The sequence below is a fragment of the Trichosurus vulpecula genome, chromosome 6 (assembly GCF_011100635.1).
Source record: "Trichosurus vulpecula isolate mTriVul1 chromosome 6, mTriVul1.pri, whole genome shotgun sequence".
Taxonomy (NCBI): Eukaryota; Metazoa; Chordata; class Mammalia; order Diprotodontia; family Phalangeridae; genus Trichosurus; species Trichosurus vulpecula.
In genome coordinates, this window is record NC_050578.1 from 186639063 (window position 1) to 186657517 (window position 18455).

The following is an 18455-nucleotide window of genomic DNA, read 5'->3' on the forward strand; positions in this document are numbered from 1 at the left end:
ACCTCTATTAACTGATGCAGAGAGAAGTGAAGAGAACAATTTAAAATAGCAACAACACCATAGAGTGAAACAACTTTGAAAAACTTTAGAATTGATCAAAGAACTGGTAAAAAAAAAAGTACAAAAAAATTAAGAAGCATACCACTCCCTCTCTGATACAGATGTGATGAATCTAAAATGTAGATAAATTTTCAGACTTGACTAGGTTATGAGGTACTGAGGTATTTAAATTTAGGTTTTTTAAAAAATTTGCTCAATTATGGGAAGGTTAGGAGGAGGGATGGATGGATGGATGAATGAATGAATGAATGAACGCATTTTTAAGCAATAAAAAGCCTAGAAAATATATTTCAATAAATAATAAATTAAAATTATCCAAATATATTAGAACCAGAGGCAAAAGAAGGCAGAAACAATCTACTGATTACCTCTACGAAGGAACCCCAAAGGAAAGAGCCCCAGAAATGTCATAGCCAAAATTCAGAGCCCCCAAATCAAAGTAAAAATACAAGAATTTTCAAGAAAGAAGAATTTCAAGCACTATGGAACTACAGTCAGGAGCACATGAGACATGGAAGTTTCTTCTCTTGACAAGAGGAAGCCTTGGAATACAATATTCTAAAAAATAAATGAGATAGGCTTACAAATAACTTACCCTGGTGAATATTATTCTATGAGGTGAGGGTACAGAAAATGGATCTTTAGTGAATTAGAACACTTTCAAGAATTTCTTATGAAAAGACTAGAGCCAAGGAGGAACTTTGAAAAGCAAAAACAAGAGTCAAAAGGAGTATAGAGGGGGGGCGGAGCCAGGATGGCCGCATGAAGGCAGCCTCTTACCGGAGCTCTCTCACAAGGTCTGTCAGATTCCCATAAAAAAAGTGAATTTGAGCAGATTTGAGAGAGTCAGAAACCGCGAGCAGTCTGCGTGGGGCCAGTTTCCGAGCCGGGAGAGTCTGAAAGGCTGAAGACACGATCCTGTAGGCTCGGAGAGTTCTCGGTGCGGAGCTGCTCCAGACCAAGGCAGAAGCGGCTGGCCGGGAAATCCACGTGGGAGACGGGCTGGGAGAAAGCTGGGCGCCCGAAACCGGCAGAGATCCCCAGGACTCCCAAGACAGGACGGCAGTCTGTGGGAGCGACGAGAGGCAGCGCAACGCCACCAGCCGCGAAAACACCCAGTCCTGACCCTTGCAAAACCCAGGAACTCGGCTTCTTGAACTTCCGGAAGACTCAATGGCCAGGTAACCGGCTCTAACCCCTCCCCCCCCTCACCCAGAGAATTCCTAGGGAAAAAAAAAAAAAAGAGAACTGAAACAGAGGAGAGAGTAGCGGGGCTTCACAGGACAAATACTAGAAGCTCATTAGTCCCAGAGGGGAAGAGTCAGCAGGGGGCCAAGCCAGGAGCCCAGACATAACCTTGCTCCCCCAGGGGAAGCGCCAGTCATCAGCTCAAACAACAAACAGCTGAGACCATTGCTGAAAAGCAAGTGCTGGAGAGCACTCACAGGGAGTGAAACGCCAGGGAGCCAGACCCCTCTGCCACACCTCAGGAAACTGAAGGTTATAATTCTAGACTCACAACCCCCAGAATAAGAAAGCTGGGACAGAAAGCCCTGAGACTCACAGATAGAAATTCGTTGTAAAGCCAGCAAAAGGCAAACCAACATGAAGAAGAACACAAAAAAACCGAGGACAATAGATTCTTTTTATGGAGACAGGCAGGATCAAAATATCGACATAGAAGAAGATAGCAATGACACGGTAGATACATCAGATACCTCAAAAGCTAATATGATCTGGTCTCCAGCCCAAAAAGCACTGCTGGAAGAGCTAAAAGAGGATTTTAAAAACCAAATTAGGGAGCTAAAAGAAAATATGGAAAAAAGGGAGAAAAAATCCACTGATGAAATCAAGTCCCTAAAGAATAAGATTGGCGAAATGGCTATGGAGATTCAGAATCTAGAGAGAGAAAAGGACACCCTGAGAGGTGAAATCAACCAATTGAAAACGGAGGCTCAAAAGCAAAATGTAAACACTAACTCATTTAAAATTAGACTTGAGCAAGTGGAAGCTAATGAATCTATGAGGCATCAAGAAGTAATAAAACAAAACGTAAAGAATGAAAAAATAGAAAAAAATGTGAAATATCTGATCGGCAAAACAACTGACCTGGAAAATAGATCCAGGAGAGACAATTTGAGAGTTATTGGTCTACCGGAAATCCACGATGAAAAAAGGAGCCTTGACAGTATCTTCGAAGAAATTATCAAAGACAACTGCCCAGAGGTCCTAGAACCAGAGGGCAAAATAGTCATTGAAAGAATTCACTGATCACCCCCTGAAAGAGATCCCAAACTGAAAACACCAAGAAATATTATAGCCAAATTTCAGAGCTATAAACTCAAGGAGAAAATACTGCAAGTAGCCCAAAAGAAGCAATTCAAATATCATGGAACTACAGTCAGGATCACGCAGGATCTCTCAGCTTCCACATTAAAAGACAGGAGAAATTGGAATATGATATTCTGAAGGGCAAAGGAGCTGGGACTACAACCAAGGATCAACTATCCAGCAAAACTAAGCATAATTTTCCAGGCAAGGCGATGGTCATTCAATGAAATAAGGGAATTCCAGACCTTCCTGATGAAAAGGCCAGAACTCAATGGAAAATTTGATCTCCAAATACAAACCTCAAGAGAGACATAAAAAGGTAACCAGGGGGAAAAACCCCACAAACTTCATTAACCAATAAGCTTAGGTTGTTTACATCTTTATGTGGGATTATATCATCTTATGTATGTTTTTTATGTATATATATATATATACATATACATATATAAGTCATTCTTGTGAATGGTACAACTATTGTGACAAATGAAAGGGATATACATAGGTTGTGAATGCCTGTATAAATTAACTGATGTAAAGATATAAAATATAAATAAGAGATATAAAGGGAGGGCTATGAGGGAAGTGGTAAGGAGGTTGTAGAAAAGGGTAAATTACACCAAAGGAAGTGGAAAAAAAACATATCATAGTAGAGGGAAAGAAGGGAGGGAGAAGAGCAGTATTTGAGCTTTACTGTCATCTGATCTAGTTCAAGAAGGGAATAACATACTCTGATAAGTTTAGAAATCTAACTTGTCCTACGGGAAGTGGGAGGGAAAGGGGGGAAAAAGGGAGGGGGGAGGGCAGAAGGAAGAGGAGAAGTAGCAAGTGGGTAACGGAAATATAAGGGAGGGGAATAAAGAGGGAGGGTTAACTGAGGAAAGCGGCGGTCAAAAGCAAAACTTTGTTGGGGAGGAGAAGGGGAAAGGGAGAAATAAAAGCATAAACAGGGGGAATTAGGATGGAGAAAAAGACACAGATAGAAATCATAACCCTGAACATGCAGGGGATGAACATTCTCACAAAACAGAAGCAGATAGCACAATGGATTAAAAACCATAATCCTACAATATGGTGTTTACAAGAAACGCATCTGAAACAGGGGGATACACATAGGGTTAAGGTAAAAGGCTGGAGTAAAATATATTGTGCCTCAGCTAAAGTAAAAAAAGCAGGTGTAGCAATCCTAATCTCAGACAAAGCAAAAGTAAAGATAGATCTAATTAAAAGAGATAAGGAAGGACATTATATCCTGCTAAAAGGCACCATAAACAATGAAGCAATATCATTGCTTAACATATATGCACCAAGTGGTAAGGCATACAGATTCTTAGAGGAGAGGTTAAGGGAGTTACAGGAAGAAATAGACAGCAAAACCATAATATTGGGAGACCTCAACCTCCCCCTTTCTGAACTTGATAAATCTAACCTCAAAATAAATAAGAAAAAAGTTAAGGAGGTAAACAGAATTTTAGAAAAGGCACATATGATAGACCTCTGGAGAAAACTGAATGGGGATAAAAAGGAATATACTTTCTTCTCAAAAGTACATGGCACATACTCAAAAATTGACCATGTACTAGGGCATAAAAACCTCACAATCCAGTGCAGAAAAGCAGAAGTAGTCAATGCATCCTTTTCAGATCATGATGCAATAAGAATCATTTTTAATAAAGTACCATGGAAAATAAGCTAAAAACTAATTGGAAACTAAATAATTTAATTCTAAAGAGTGAGTGGGCCAAAGATCAAATCAGAGAAATAATTAATAATTTCATTCAAGAGAATGACAATAATGAAACAACATACCAAAACTTATGGGATGCAGCAAAAGCAGTTCTTAGGGGAAGTTTTATATCTCTAAAGGCCTACATGAATAAAATAGGGAAAGAGGAGATCAATGATCTGGGCAGACAGCTGAAAAAGCTAGAAAAAGAGCAAATTGAAAACCCCCAATTAAATACCAAATTAGAAATACTGAAAATCAAAGGAGAGATTAATAAAATTGAAACCAGGAAAACTATTGAATTAATAAATAAAACAAAGAGCTGGTTTTATGAAAAAACCAATAAAATTGACAAACCTTTGGCCAATTTGATTAAAAAAAAGAAAGAAGAAAATCAAATTACCAGTATCAAAAATGAAAAGGGTGAGGTCACCTCTAATGAAGAGGAAATCAAAACAATAATTAGGAATTATTTTGCCCAACTGTATGCCCATAAATTTGACAACCTTAGAGATATGGATGAATATCTACAAAAACATAAACTGCCCAGACTAACAGAGAAGGAAGTGAAATTTCTTAATGACCCCATATCAGAAAAAGAAATTGAGCAGGCCATCAACGAACTCCCTAGGAAAAAATCTCCAGGGCCAGATGGTTTTACATGTGAATTCTATCAAACATTTAAAGAACAACTAATTCCAATACTTTGTAGACTATTTGGGAAAATAGGTGAAGAAGGAGTCCTACCAAATTCTTTTTATGACACAAATATGGTACTAATACCCAAACCAGGTAGAGTTAAAACAGAGAAAGAAAATTATAGACCAATTTCTCTAATGAATATTGATGCAAAATTTTAAATAAAATATTAGCAAAAGATTGCAGCAACTCATTACGAGAATAATACACCATGACCAGGTAGGATTTATTCCAGGAATGCAAGGCTGGTTCAATATTAGGAAAACTATTAGCATAATTGACCATATCAACAACAAAACTAGCAGAAACCATATGATCATCTCAATAGACGCAGAAAAAGCCTTTGACAAAGTACAACACCCATTCCTATTAAAAACACTAGAAAGCATAGGAATAAGTGGAACCTTCCTCAAAATTATAAATAGCATCTACTTAAAACCATCAACAAGCATTATTTGTAATGGGGATAAACTAGATGCATTCCCAATAAGATCAGGGGTGAAACAAGGATGTCCATTATCACCCCTATTATTCAATTTGGTTCTAGAAACATTGGCTGTAGCAATAAGAGAAGAAAAAGAAATTGAAGGAATTAGAATAGGAAAAGAAGAAACTAAATTATCACTTTTTGCAGATGATATGATGATTTATCTAGAGAATCCTAGAGAATCAAGTAAAAAACTACTTGAAATAATAAACAACTTTAGCAAAGTTGCAGGATATAAAATAAACCCACATAAATCCTCAGCATTCCTATACATTACTGACAAAGTCCAACAGCAAGAGATGGAAAGAGAAATTCCATTCAAAGTTACTGAAGGCACTATAAAATATTTGGGAGTCTATTTGCCAAGACAAACCCAGGGCCTATATGAACATAACTATGAAACACTTTTCACGCGAGTAAAATCAGATCTAAATAAATGGAGAAATATCAGTTGCTCATGGTTAGGCCGAGCTAATATAATAAAAATGACAGTTCTACCTAAATTAATCTATCTATTCAGTGCCATACCAATCGAACTACCAAAAAATTTTTTTACTGAGCTGGACAAAATAATAACAAAATTCATTTGGAAAAACAAGAGGTCTAGAGTATCTAGGATATTAATGAAAAGACATGCTAGAGATGGTGGTTTAGCCACACCAGATATTAAACTGTACTACACAGCAGCAGTCATCAAAACTGCCTGGTACTGGTTAAGAAACAGGGGTGTGGATCAGTGGAATAGGATAGGTACACAAGTAGGTGAAATCAACAAGTTTAGCAATCTACTCTTTGATAAACCCAAAGAAGCCAGTTTCTGGGCTAATAATTCACTATTTCACAAAAACTGTTGGGAAAATTGGAAAATGGTAGGGCAAAAACTGGGCATAGACCAATATCTTACACCATATACCAAAATAAAGTCAAAATGGGTTCATGATTTAGGAGTGAAAGTTGATACTCTAAGTAATTTGGAAAAGCAAGGAATAGTTTACTTATCAGATTTGTGGAAAAGTAAAGAATTCATGACCCAACAAGAGATAGAGAGCATTACAAAATGCAAAATGGATAATTTTGATTATGTCAAATTGAAATGTTTTTGTACAAAAAAAGCCAATGCAACAAGAATTAGGAGGGAAGCAGAAAATTGGGAGAAAATCTTTGCAACTAGTATCTCTGATAAAGGCCTCATCTCTAAAATATACAGGGAGCTAAGCCAAATATATAGGAATACAAGCCATTCCCCAATTGAGAAATGGTCAAAGGATATGAACAGGCAGTTTTCAGAGGAAGAAATTAAAGCTATCTATAGGCATATGGAAAAATGCTCTGGATCGCTGCTGATTAGAGAAATGCAAATCAAAACAACTCTTAGATACCACATCTCTCCTGTCAGATTGGCTAAAATAACAAATCAGGAGAATGATAAATGTTGGAAAGGATGTGGGGAAATTGGTACATTGTTGCATTGCTGGTGGAGTTGCGAGCTGATCCAGCCATTTTGGAGGGCGGTGTGGAACTATGCCCAAAGGGCTATAGAAGTGTTCATACCCTTTGACCCAGTAATACCACTTCTAGGGTTGTATCCCAAAGAAATCACGCAAGCGGGAAAAGGACCCATATGTACAAGAATATTTATAGCAGCTCTCTTTGTGGTAGCCAAGAATTGGAAAGCAAAGGGATGCCCTTCAATTGGGGAATGGCTGAACAAGCTGTGGTATATGAAGGTGATGGAATACTATTGTGCCATAAGAAATGGGGATGATGCAGACTTCATAACAACCTGGAAAAACCTACACGACATAATGCTGAGTGAGCGGAGCAGAGCCAGGAGAACGTTGTGCACAGCCACAGATATGTGGATTCCGTGAGGACCAACCCTGACATACTGCACTTCTCTCAGCAACCTAAAGGGGCAAGGACAACTCCAGGGGACTCACGATGGAGAATGCTATCTTCATTCAGAGAAAGAACTGCGAAGTTTGAATACAGACTGAGGCACACTACATGCTCGCCTTTTCTGCTTCTCTTTTGTTTTTGTTTTTGGGTTTTTTTTTTTGTTTTTTTTTTTTTTGGTTCTGTTTCTTTTTTCTCATGATTCATTCCATTGGTCAAAATTCTTCTCCACGACTTGACTAGAGCATAAATTAATTCAATGCGAAGTTATACATGACAGTTATATGAGACTTCATGCCGTCCTGGGGAGGGAGGGGGGAGGGAGGGGAGAAAAACTGGAACTCAAAACTATGTAGAACCGTGTGTGGTAAACTAAAAATAAATAAAGAAAAAAAAATTAAAAAAAAAAAGGAGTATAGAAAGGTAAACTTACTTGAGTAATTGGAAAGAAATGCATAATGATGTAGTGCTAACATTCTAATATGGAGTCTCTCTTCAAAAAATTAATGTCTCCAAAGGGTATTATTAAATAAGAAAGTCAGAAGTCGTGGTGAGTGGATTTGCTCTGTTCTGAAATTTTGAAGAGGGGAAAGAGTAAGGAGGGTAAAAAGAGGAATATGCTGGTGAAGCAAAGGAGAAAGAACTTGTGATTTCTCATAGCTGTATTGTATATGAAGAATATACAACCATGGGGGAAGGTAAGAACAAGTCAACAGACGAACCTTTCAGATGAAACAAAGGAGGATATAATGTACATATTGATGTACAAATACATCAAACTCACTAAAGAAACAAACAGGGAAAAGGAACTGGAGGGCAGGTTAATAGGGCATCATCATCATTATCAAAGCACTTTACAAATATCTCATTTTCCCCCCACATATAAACTCTGGGAGGTAGGTGCTGTTATCTTAATTTACAGATTAGTAAACCAAAACAATTTACTCATATGTAAATTGAGATAATTTTTGTTTTGCAAACCTTAAAGTGTTAGAGTTGGACATGACTGAAATGACTCAACAACAACAACCAACAAAACCCAAACAGGCAGCAGTTTTATGACTTGCCCAGGGTCACACTGCTAGTAGGGTTTGAACTCAGGTACTCCTGACTCTGGATCTATTGTTCTATCTACTATATGGCCTTAGAATGTCTTAAACAATTGGAGAATGGCTGTATAAATTGTGGCATATGAATATAACAGAATATTATTGTGCCATAAGAAATGATAAAAGAGACAATTTCAGGGAATCTCAGGGAGTATGAACTTATTCAAATTACAGCAAGCAGCGTCAGGAGAACAATTTATACAAGATCAGAAACATTATAAAGAAAAACAACTTTGAAAAACTTAAGAACTCTTATTGATACAATGATCAAGTGTTTCTCAAAGGACCTATGAGCATGCTACCCACCTCCTGACAAAGGCATGGAAAAGACAAATTTTGGACCGGACCACTGTGTAGATTTGTTTTGACTGTGCTTATTTGTTACAAAGTTTGGGGGGTGGGTTCTCTCTTTTTTTCTTAGTTTTATTTGGAGGAAGGTGTTGAGACAGTGGGCTGGGGTGGGAATGGCAAAGGTAATGGTAAACAAAGGGGGCCATAGGAACTTTTTAATGCACAGAGGATGTTTAGAAGGAAGCATATAGGAAGAGGATAGTTTTTAAACTAATGTGTAGAATTTATTATATACTTTAAAAAGTGGTATGAAAAAAATGGGGCACCTAGGTGGTGCAGTGAATACAGCACTGGCCCTGGAGTCAGGAGGACCTGCGTTCAAATACGGCCTCAGACACTTGACACATGTACTAACTGTGTGACCTTGGGCAAGTCACTTAACCCCAACTGCCCTGACCCCCCCAAAAAAGTGGTATGAAATGAAGATCTGCTGTTTTACATAGAAACCTCTTTTTCTGTTCTGATATATATATATGTATTTGTGTGTTTATGTTATATATATATATATACATACATACATATATATATATATATATATGCACACACACAGAGAGACATACACAGAGTATCTCTCTCAGCATTTAGATTAAGAATTTTTAAAAAAAATTTAAAATGATGCAATCTCATATTCTATTGGGCCACTGAAAGTTTCCTCAGTACAACTCCAGTAGTGGTTAGGATAATTCACAACTCATCCTATTCCCATATGATTTAATTTCTTATTTTAGGTCTCTATTTGAAAGATTCTTATTCCATGCAGTTTGGGTATTATGAATCTTTGGTGTTTGTTGTTGGGTTACTTCAGTCGTCTGACTCTTCGTTACCCCATTTTTGGTTTTTCTTGGCAAAGATACTGGAGTGGTTTGCTATTTCCTTCTCCATATTTGGTATAATTATACCTATTAAAATATTCTTAAGTTTTTATAGATCAGTTTTACGTCTCAGTGATAGTCAATAATCATCTATTAAGCACTTATTATGTGCCAGATACAGTGATTAGTGCTAAAGATAGAAAGAAAAGAAAAAAAATGTGCTCTCTTCCCTACAAGGAGTTCACACTCTAAGAGAGGAGACAATATTCAAAAATTGTAATACAAAACATAGACAGTGTAAATAGAGGGTAATCTCAGATGGACAACACTAACAGTGGGGAGCAGAAGTGGGGAAGAGAGAAGAATCGGGAAGAGTTTCTTTGCCTTTAATGGAAAATATAGGGAGCCAGGGAATCCAGGAGGCAGAGATGAGGAGGAAGAGCATTCCAAGCATGAGAGAGAGCCAATGAAAAGGTATGGCATAAAAAATCAAAGCATTTGCTTATTTTATTTTGTTCCCAAAAAGCAAATTATCCCTTGATTGGAGAATGGTTACACAAGTCATGGTACAGAGATGCAGTAGAATGTTACCGTGTTGGAAGGAATGACAAATATGAAGAATTCAGAGAATCATGAGAAAACTCGTATAAAATGATAGAGTGAAGTAAGCAGAACCAGAAAAACAATACATACCATGAATACAACAATACAAATGGGAAAATAACAACAACAAAAGCAAAAACTACATACAGTTAGCCCTTCTGCATCATGACTTTCCCCATCACAGATTTGATATATCATGGTTTGGCATAAGAAATTAAATGGGAATTTGGGTGGTGGGGAGAGTTTTGCAGAAGCCTCAGATGATATGTGAAGGCCAACAGATGACACAGAAAAAGTTTAGAAACTCAGAAATGCATAAAATATACATATAGTATTGTATAATATCAACATATTTTATCTTTTATTACAGTAATAATTCATACTTCTCTGGTACAGAAGGAGAGCCAAAAAATTTTACACATATTTTCCAGATCAAGGGGGCACCACACACCTAACCCCTGTGATATGGAAGATATAACTATACTTATAATGACCTAGCTTAGACCTGGAGAAAAGTTGAGGAAATTTACTTCCCACCCTTCTTTGCATAAGTAGTGGACTATGGGTACAGAATACTGTACACATACATACACATATAAATATATATGTATATACTTATGTGTACATGTATATATATATATATATATATGTATGTACATATACATATATATTCAGACATGGTTAATATTTTAACTGGTTTGGCTCAACTCATTTTTCCCTGTATTTTGATTCTTTGTTATGAGGGATGGCTCGTTGAATGAAGAAGAGGGTACGGAAATGTTCAGAAATGAAAATGATAAAACAATAAAAACTACCGACAAAATAAAATTGTAAAAATTCAAAGTTTTTGTCATATTAGATTCAAACCAACCTTCTATGTGATGAAGTCTTTTTGCATTCTGACTTTGTCACTCAGATTTCTGTCATCTGCAAGTCTGGGGAAGCACATCACCTATGGTTATCTCTCTTCTCCAGAAAGATATCTTGAGAGGCTTTAAGTACTTTGCTGAAATCTAAATAAATTCTAGAACCATATCATTTCCTTTATGCACCAATCTAGATACCTTCTAAAAAAATGAATTTAGTCTAGAATGAATTTTTTTCTTGATGAAGCCAGACTGGCCATCTTTATTACCATTATTCAATCTTGTAGATATTCACTAACCATCCCTTTCATACTGCATTCCAGAATTTTGCTACTCCCCCTACACACTTTATTATTTTCCTTTTGAATAAGGAATATCTTTGCAGAACCACAAACCTGTCTCGAGTCTGAGTTTCTTCCAAATTCTAGTACTATCTATAAATTCAAATATCTCCTTTAGTTTTCCCTATTTGTTACAAATAATTTTTTGCATTGCGTGTGTATGTATGTGTCTGCAAACACACATGAAGTCCTGGGTTTAATTGCTAATGCCTATTTTGGTTTTTGTCTCCTATGACTTTCTGGGCATTTCTACTACTATTTTCCCCATACTCTGTAAGTACTCTAGTCCTCTAGTTATTCTATATTTTGTTTGTTAGATATATTGGCAGTTTGTCCCTCTTCCCTCTCCTTTTTTAAAGACTTTTATATTATACTAATAAGAATACATGTAAATACATTTGCATTAGCTCTTTTTATTGAAGATCACAACATTTATCCCAAGTATCCTTCACTCTTCCCTTCCCAGAGATCCATCCCATATGACAAATAAAAAAAAAGATTGCATAACTGCTGTATTGAAAAAGTCTGAACATATGTTACAATATGTAGTATCTGTTACACATCCCTACCTCCATGACGGGATAGCTTGGAAATATCTTCTCATATCTCTTTATTTGCATCACATATGTTCAATATAATTTTGTTACATTTACTTTTGATTTTTTGATGTCACTTCTCCATTTACATTGTTGCAATTTTGTTGCATATTGTTTACCTGGCTCTGCTTAGCTCACTCTGTATCAGTTCATAAAGGTCTTTCTTTGCTTCTATGTATTCCTCATACACATAATTTTTTATAGCACGATAATATTTCATTCCATTCATATACCACAATTTGTTTAGCCATTCCCCAAATGATAAGCTTCTACTTTGTTTCCAATTTTTAGCTATCATAAAAAGTGTCACTATAATAGTATGTGGGGGTGTTTTTCTTATCACTGGCTTCCTTGGGGATACAAGTTCAGTTATGGAGTCTCTGTTTCAAAAGGTGACATTTTAGTCACTTCATTTGCATAACTCCAAATTGCTTTCCAAAGTGGTCATACATGTCACAGCTCCCCTAACAAGGTATTACTGTGCCTATCTTTCCACAACCCCTCTAACATTGACTGTTGCCACATTTTTCTCATTTTTAAGAAGTTTTAGACTGTAAGATAAAACCTCAAGTTTGTTTTTCATTTCTCTTATTATTAATGATTGGAAGCCTATTAGCTCGTATTTGGTATACTCAATCCCTGGCCAAGAGTCTATCAGTCCTGTATTTCACACACCATGGTCCAAGAATCCAAATCTATTGTCAAACACCAACTTCTTAACCAACTATTCACATCCCAAATTTATCGTTCTCCTCTGAAACCTCTGTCTTCTATCAGTACTTTAATGAAATTGAAGCTAGATGATGGCTTTAATAAGATAGACCTATTCAGGTTAGACTAGTAGACTTCTGTGATCACTTTGAACGCAGAGATTTTATGATTCTGATTCAAGCTGCACTTGAAAGTCTAGGTATATGAAAAGTGAGGGAACTGTTTTCAGTGGCCTTCATTGTTCTTAGAATTTATTTTGTTGTCTGTCACCCCCCCCCCATCTATGAGTTGTGTTCAAATGTAAGATGAAGGTGAAAAATATAAGAAATATCCCCTTTACACTGTGGCTTATTAGAGACATAAAGAGCTCTGAGAAACAAAAAAAAAATATCCCTGAAGGACAGGCAGGGGAATAGCACTGAATGTCAAGAAGACAGAAATCCTTAGGCAAATCAATGCTCATGATGTGAGTCATGTGGTGAAAAGCATCTGCATGAGAAATATTGGTAGGAAAAACAGAAGCAATGTAATTGTGGGAGGATGCTACAGACTGCTCGGCCTGGTGAAGATACTGCATGACAATTTCTTGACACAGATAATAAAACTTGCATCTAGGTAGGTTGTAGTTATGGGAGGGAATTTCAACTATACAGACATCAATTGAAGTAATCCCTGTTAAAAACAGGACATTGGATGAAGTATTGTCTTTCCACTGAATCATTTTATTTTCAGAAAAGAGATACAAGGACAAAACCTGTATTTTCTTTGGTATAGGGAATTCCCAGGTGAGGATATTTCCTCTACCAAGACAGGTAAGCACCTTCTGTGCTAATTTTACAGAGCTGCCTAGAGTAGTAGTGTCAAATTCAAACAGAAACCAAAGCCACTGAACTGTACATAAGGATCCCTATGGCTACATAGTCACTTAGTTCTAAAATGTAATATTACTTATGTTTTATTGTATTTTAAATTTTATTTTATTATGTATTTCCACATTACATTTAAATCTGATTTGGGCTACATTTTGGAGTGTTGTTGGCCTGTGCCTGGTGTTTGACATCTCTAGCCTAGAGCTCTAAGAAATTGAATGGTTGATTTATCCAGGGTCATGTGGCCATTCTATATCGCAATTGGGATTTGAACACATTTCACTAGCTTCAAGGATACATCATGTTACCTCTCTTTTGCAAAGAGAAAATGGATAAATAGGGCTGGGGCCTGATGCAACACAATAAGGAAGATCCGGTGGGCAAAGTAGAAATGATAGAAATCTTGTGAGAAAATTAGCATCATTTTAGAGTTTCAGTAGCTAAGGAAGTGAAGACTAGCCATAATCCCTAGACTGATGTTTACCCCTAGACAGAAAAGAGAATTTCAAGAAGTTCAGAGAACTTGGGTCTTATTGATTACTCTAATTGCAGATACATGTGGGATTTCAGAGAAGTACAAGTTATGCTTGAACTGAAGAATTTGCTAGCATGTGTCTAATCAGAGTCAAAGGCCCCCACATGCCAGATTAAAGTGCCCTGAATCCACTCCTGTGTTGGCCTAACCTCTCACAAAGACCTAGACAAATGGGTTCCCAAAGGGACACATGAAACACCGGCGCACCTAGAGCCAACAAGGCAACTGACACGAAGAAAGATAGAAAACAAACAAAGCAAGATTAGGCTTCCCCCAAGTGAGGCTCCACTGAGAGCTCATTTGCCACGTCAGTACTCAGAATAGCACTCTGAGAAACTCTCGCAGAAAGCTGAGAGAGTTGCCAGTCCAAAGTAATCACACCCTGAGATTTTCAAAGGAACCAGGTTCATGAGGCAGCAAAGCTCACATGAATGAAATCTGTTAAGGCAAAAGGTAATGACCCTGATAAGAGAGAACAGTATCTTATGTTATGGAGACCAAGGTGACTATTGGGCCACAGGGCACAGGGCTCAGGAGTGAAGGTTTTAAAAGTCATGTATGAAAGGTAGAAGGATGCACAAATGACTAAAGATGAGTACAACAGTGGGATGCAATTCAAAAAAATGGTGTCAGAAAGGCTAAAATCTAGAATGACCTGAGCTTTGAGGAAAATGGTAAAGATAATAAAAAATTTTTATTCTCTGAGCTCAATGCATGGAGAACAAAGGAGGAATAGGCCTGCTGCTTGAGGAATATTAGGCAATGTTAACAGATGACAGGGGGAGGCAGAACTACTTAGCTCCTGCTTTCATATTCTCTCTTTCTCTGTCTTTTCCTTTCAAAGAGGATGATCTTCAAACTAAAGAGGTTAGATAGAAAAAGAGGGAGGTTAAGCCTGGGATAAGTGAGAAGGCTGCACCAGGTGCTTTGGATGAAGATTCCTAGGAAAGGCATAATGGTTTGTTAAAAGAAATCACAGCTTTGGTTGCCTAAATATCATTGCTAATGTTTGAGCAATCTAATAGGAAAGGGAGAGGTGCCTGAAGACTGGCAATGGGTAATATCCTGCATTTGGGGATTTTTTTTGAGGATTCCAGAAACCATGAATCAGTGAGCTTCACAACAATTTCCATCAAAATTCTAGAGAGGATTATTACATAGTGCATGAGCATTTAGAAAGAAAATTAGTGCTTACTGGAGCCAGCATGGATTCACTAAGAACAAGTTCATTCTCATGCACAGAATAGCTAATTAATAGGGAAACAAATTCAGAATTTAAACAGGTCTCAACAGCATGGAAGTGGAGCTAAATAAACTAAGGTAAAGTTTAATATGGATAAATATAAAGAACTGCACTTAAGCTTTTTAAAAAAATGTCTGCATAAGTGCACCATGAAGACTTCACTTAAAAGCAACTCATGTAAAATTTTTAAAAAATTTGAAAAAAGATTTGGAGGATTTAACTGACTGCACACCATTCAATATTGAGCTGCTTTTAGAAAGGTCATATTCCAAGGGTACCTTAGATGTTAAAAGTAAACAGCATTGAAATAACTAACAAGGAACATGTTAATAAGCAAGGACAAGAGAAGGCAAAAGAGACTGAACTGGGTTAAGGTCCAATAGGAAGCCCTACCACCTACCGGGGTGAGATAGGGTGATGGAGAGGACTAGTCACTAGAAGCCAAAGCAGCCCAGAGACCGAAGCATAGTACCACAGTACCACAGACCCATTCTCCCTGGGTTTAGAAGTTCTTGGAAGAGGGAGTGGAATTGCGCAAAGGAAGAATGAGCCTGAATTGACAAGATCAAGGAGAGAAGTCCAAACTCCTACATCAGGTCTGAGCACCAGATTGAGTTGCAGTGATAAATTCAAGGTGTGGTGTAGTCAACAGCAATTTGAATGGATTTTGAAATTTTCAACATAGGAAACTTTTGAGAAGCTAATGGGACCCTCACGGCACTGACCTTTCTGATGCTGGAAGGGGAACCATCTGCCTAGTCTCTCATACCTCTCGCATGACAAGGAATGCCATAAATCCTACTGGTCAGACTATACGTAGTGTTGAGTGAAGTTCTGGGCATAACATTTCAGTAGAAAATTAACAAACAGAAACTAGCCAGGGGAGAATGACCAGGATATTGATGGGATCTTCCCTCCCCCAAACATAACTAACATTTACATAGCATTTTAAGGTTTGTAAAGCACCTTACATATGTTATCTTATTTGTTCCTTGCAACAATCCCGTGAGAGAGTGTTATTATTAACCCCATTTTACAGATCTGGAAATTAAGGCTGAAAAATGTTAAATGACTTGCCCAAGGTCACACGGCTGGTAAGCATCCAAATCAGTATTTGAAGTCAGAACTTCACAATTCCAAGTAAATCCAACTGTGCCACCTAGCTGCCTGTATTAAACTCCCATCCACATAAGAGCTTCTTGAGGGCAGGCACTCTTTTGTGCCTTTCTTTGTATTCCCCAATACTTAGCACAGAGCCTGGCATGTATTATGTGCTTAATCAATGCTTATGGATTTGACATAAACAGTTAAAAAGATGTTTAGCCTAGAAAAGAAAATACACATATATGTGCAGGGGTGAGGGAGGAACAACTTAATAGCTGTCTTCAAAATTTTGAAAAGCTGTCATATTGTGTTAAATTGATTCTATGTGGCTGTGTTATAAAGAACTAGCAACAATGAACAGAATCCACATGGAAAGAGATTTAAGGCTCAACCCAAGGAAGAACATTCTCCTAATTAGAGCTATGCAAAAGTGGAATAGGCTGCCTTCTGAGACCAATCAACGCTCTTAAGCTTAGGCAAGATAACGGCTTGTAGAGGAGATTCCCTTCTCCGGATATAAGGTTGGACCAGATTAGCTCTGAGTTTCCTTCGAGCTCTGGGGTCTGGAGACATCCTCTTCCCTAATATATGTAGTCTCTTAAGATCAATGACTCTCTTCTCTCTGCACCACATAAATACTCTTGTTCCATTTTAAGTATTTTATGGTAAACTGAAACGATTATTACCAAATAAATTACTTAGGGTCATAGCTCTACTTGTGTTGTCAAGTGTAATTTGTTTAAATGAAGGTCCTTAGTTTATTATCATCATTACTATCTTCATAAGAAATTATATGCTCCAATTTAGGAAGTAGAGGAGAAATATGGGTTTTGTATCACTTTGAAAGCATCCACCTCAGTCTAGGTTTTCTCACTGTGACAGCTGTCATTACATGGAGGTCTTTTTTATAGGTGACAAATGATCACACTTCATATAAAGGAAATATAAAAGGGACTGCAATTAATAAATTTGCTAATAACTCTTCTCTGATTTGAAAACATTAGCCTAAGTTCAATCTTTGGTTATAACCATAAAGAAAATTTAGGTGTTCAGTGTTCAGGTAGGCATCCTGTCTACATATTCTTTTATGCATAATGCTGGGCTGATGAAGTTGGGAAGAATTAGAGTTCAAATCCAGTCTCTGATACTTACTAGTTTTGTTCACCCAGGCAAATTATTTAATTTCTTTCTTCTTTAGTTTCCTCATCTGTAAAAAAGGGATTATAATAGCATCTATCTCCCAAGGTTGTATATAAGGTTTGAATGTAATAATAGGTGTAAAGGTCTTTACAAGCCTTGAAGTAATACAGTCTCCTTGTGGCCTTCCAGTGGTTCTGTGAACCCAGCCTGGCAAAGTGCATGGCTCCTGATCTGAGCCTCTTGGCTTGTCATACCTTATTACCCCTTACCTGCCACAGAATAAATCCCACCAAACAACCCTGGTTTGAATTAGGTAAAATGTCCTGAACGTGCTCCCTCCATAGAACCTCTCATTCTAGCTTTTGTTCCCACATTATCCTAAGAGACAACTTTCTGACTAAATGGAAGCTTGGACTTGGGAAAGTCTACCAGTCTACCAGAACCCTAGTCCATGGCAATATAAGCTGGGACATGAGGAGAGTGGTTTCTTTCACTTTGTACACATGTTTTGGGAGATCCACATTCAACGTATCTCTGATGGCAATAAAATGAATTGGTTGCTATAAGAAAGTGCAGATTATGAAGCACTGGGGTCAGGCATCTTCCTAAGGGTTTATAGCTAGGAAGTGAAGCTTCTCAGTATGTTACTCCCAATGTATACTATAGGCTATGTACCAGTCTAACCTGGAGGTTACAAAAGCAGAGGGAATGATGGAGAAGTCCTCATCTGAGGGAAGTCGTCACCATCTCCATGGTAACTCCTTCTCCCCCTTTCTAGGGAGACAGCAGCAGCTGTTCAACAGCACACACCCTGGAATAATGCAAATCAGTAGTCAGTGAAACACTCTGAATCCATTTCAAATTGTTATATGCATGAGACTTAGGGTAAGAGGAATTAAATTAACCAAGCAGAGATTTGGCAAATAGGCCCATGTTAGCATCCATAGTCCTTTGCAAAGTTCCAAGGTGGAAAAAGTCC